Genomic DNA, 3,779 nt, shown 5'->3' with positions numbered 1-3,779 from the left:
AAGCTCCCTGGATACGATGAATGGGCCACCATCCCAAAAAACACATTTTGGATTAAAAAGAGAGTACGTAAGGGCAAAAATCATGTCATGCCAAGCAAATGGTTCAAAATAATTTATTCCTCTGATGTTACTACATTGGAATCTCTCAGATTTCATCCATCATTGTTTTTCTCTCTCACTGTGTGATCTTGGCCTTAGCCTCTCTTTCTATGTTTCATTTTTATCATTTTCACGAAGGGGGGATATCACTAGTGCCGATTTCTTGGTGATTTTATAAGAATTAATCAAATTAATGTTTGTAACACTTTTAGCACAGTGCCTGGAATATAGTGTTACCAAAGTGTTTGTTTGATTAATTAATAAATAAAAGAGCCCTTGCCCACAACGAAGACTTTCAGTGTAACAATAAGCCTCTCGATGATAAGACATGACAAAAACACAAAAAAGAAGGGAGGTGGCCTCTGGCATGGCAGGACATTGAAGGGGCAGAAGAAATATAGAGTTTTCATGAGAAATAAAAAGAATGTGATGGAACCCTTCTGTAACATTGGTGGAAATGTAAAATGACACAGCCCGTTGGAAAACAGTTTGGTAGGCCCTCAAGGAGTTAGACACGGAATTACCATTTGACCCAGCAATTCCATGCCTAAGTATATACCCAAAAGAACTGAAAAGCATGTACTCAATGACCAAAAGGTGGAAACAACCAAATGTCCATTAGCTTATGAATGAATAAACAAATGTGGTCTATCCATATAATGGAATATTATTCAGCCATACAAGGGAACAAAGTACTGATACATGGTACAATATGGATGAACCTGGGAAACATTTTAATAAGTGAAAGAAGCCAGACACAAAAAGTTTCATATCCTATGATTCTACTTATAGGGACTATCTAGAATAGGTAATCCATGATACTGAAAGCAGATTGGCAGTTATCAGGGCTGGGAAATCGGGGCATAACTGCTTAATGGGAAGAGGGTTTTCTTTTCAGGTGGTAAACATGTTTTGGAAATATAGAGTGGTAGTGGTTGTACAACATGGTGACTATACTAAGTGCCATTGAACTGTTCAATTTATAAGGGTAAATTTTATGTTTTGTAAATTTTACATCATAAAAAATCATACATACATGCCAGAGTGAGTGCTGCCTTTGTTCTAGTTGAGAATAGAGAATATTCCAGGCTTCCTCTTTCACTCATCAGAGACCTTTTTTGAGAAAGTTACCCAATGTCCAGCCCCTCTGGGCCCTGGTTTCCTTATCTGTAAGGAAATGAAATTGTCTAGGTGATTATGAGCATCGCTTTCATTTCAAATTCTAAGTCAAAGAAATTCAACACCCTGTCTCATCCACATGCTTGAAAATGACTGCATCTGTCCTGCAGATGTGTACCGGGAGACAATGAATGTTCTTATAATTACATTACAGGGAAATTAATTTGTTTTAGTAATTAATATGAAAAGTATTTTAATATTCATTATTACAATGACACAAATTAATGGGCACATAACTAAAATAAATGCACTTTAGCAATTAGCTTGGTGTTTGCCACTCTGATGCTTAGGCTCAGAGCTGGTGCATGGCTCTAGCCTGTCTGCATTCCTCCATGTAATCACAACTATGTTTTTTGCCAGTCATGGCATCTCCAGCTCCTCAGCCAAGTGTAGTACTGCAGCCACAACGTGATTTGGAGGCCCTTGATTGATTAATAGGTGCGTTTGCCAAGCAGGGATGGTGATAAGGCATTAAATACCCTTCTGAGCTGCCCATGCTTTGCAACCAAAGTAATCTTGAACAGTGTAAGGCTATCAGTCACTAGAATGTGCTTATACACTACTGCTCTAATTACAATTAGACAAGTTAGAACTTTAAATTTATTGAAATCTTATTTGAATAGTAAGCCAAATATACCCGTGGGATGTGGGGTTCTGGGATTTAGAGTCTTGGGTCAACATGCTCAATCTGAGAGGTGGACATGTAATTTTCTGTATTTTACTCATCAGCACTTGAGCCCACAGGCTGTTGAGGATAGGACATCGTGACCATCACTAATCCATAGAGTTGCCAGAGTCAGAGCTGTCTCAATGGCATGTAACACACATACCTCCACTACCTGCTACTACAGATTTCTGATCCTCTGTAAAGTCTCTCCTAGTAATCCCTAGGTGTGTCAGGTGCATCTACAAAGAAACTTCAGCTAGAAAACTTTCAGCCATCTACCAAGATTTATTGGCCATTTCCCCCCCTTTTAAATTCTGGTTTCTGCAGGGATATCTAGTTTTGAGGTCTACAACAGTCTCCAAAGCTGCACAAACCGAAAGCCACAGCCTACCCAGGCCCACATTATTAGGCACCTACTAGCCGCTAAGTGTGGAGGTCCAAGGATGTGGGCATCACAGAGCTGCAAAGGGAACTCAGCTCCTCGGGGCTGGCCAAGTCAAGGCTTGACCCTAGCTGGTGCACCTCTTGTTGAAAGGTCACACCAACAGTGCCAACTAATCACTTGCCTTGGCAGAGAAGCTCTTCTCAATATAACTAGAAATTTCAGCAGCGTTTCCCATGGACCGCTCCTCTTGAACATTTTTTCTGTCTGCTTCTTTCCACTAAGTAGTAGCAGCATCCCTTTTCTATCCTACTCTTCGTTCTTGGCCTGGACTTCATTCCATTCCTCCTTTCAGATGAAGAGAGAAGAGGACTATTGGAAGGAGAATAAAAGTAAAAAAAGCTGTAGAGGATTGTGTACAAAATAAATGATACCTGTCTGTACATTCTTCTGTTCAACTTAAATGCAGAGCCTGAATGAAATTAATGTAAAATTAAAAATATGAAAATAGATTTGCATGCAATTTGTGAATCTTTTTTCCTGACTTTGATATCTGGTATTCATTAGGAAATTAAAAAACCATGAAGCACTCAGCTTACCTTTGGGTAACTAAAAAATCTTCTAAGTGATGTCTATCCTTACCATGTAAGTGCAGCTTCTTGTGGGAAAGTGAGATGAGAATATAGTCTGTCTTTTGGGAGACATACCTAAACTGGCTGTTAACATGAACTTGTGATTAATATTGAAAGCAGGCTTTCAGAACACCATAGTTTAGTAAATTTGAAAGATTAGTCAATGAAAACATCCAGCAAAGTAATATACTGTATTTTCAGGGTTCAGTCAGATATGACCCAGCATTTCTTCATTGTGCACATCCCCCTTCATTGGGTACAGAGGGTCTTGAATAGAGTAGGGGTTAGTAAAATGTTAATTTTAGTTAAAAACTGGATTCCTCTCAGTCTCTCAGTGGCTTGAACCTCCTGATCTGGGTCAAACAGCAGAGGAAAAGGAAACAAGAAAAGGCACTAAGTAAAGCTAGAAAAGTGATCACTGTTTAATATACATATAATTTGTTCCTGAGTTTATTATTTTGTTCAAAAGACTGTGAGGTGACAAGCCAGAATGAGGCAGTAAACGTGCTGTTAATTCCATTTATATTTTCAGAGCTGAGAGTTATGTTTTCAAGTTTGTTCTTCAATTTTATGCAAAACGTGTGCAAATCCATCGCATTTTGAAAAACCCGTCTGTTGACTAGCCTCTCCGCTAGTCACAAACAACTAGGGCTGTTTGCTGTAGATTTCGGCAAGGGTGACGGGCGGGGGAGCGGGGAAGGGCGGTCCCAGAGACGGTACAGGGGCGGGGCCTGGGCGGGGCCCGTGACGCGCCAAGTGGGCCGGCTGCCCCGCTGGACCTCAGCCTTTCCCCGCCTGGGGCCGCCGCCGCACCATTGGT

The sequence above is a fragment of the Pteronotus mesoamericanus genome, unplaced genomic scaffold (assembly GCF_021234165.1).
Source record: "Pteronotus mesoamericanus isolate MK-2021 breed Mesoamerican mustached bat unplaced genomic scaffold, CSHL_Meso_final contig_46, whole genome shotgun sequence".
Lineage (NCBI taxonomy): Eukaryota > Metazoa > Chordata > Mammalia > Chiroptera > Mormoopidae > Pteronotus > Pteronotus mesoamericanus.
Note: the sequence above shows the minus strand (reverse complement) of the source record.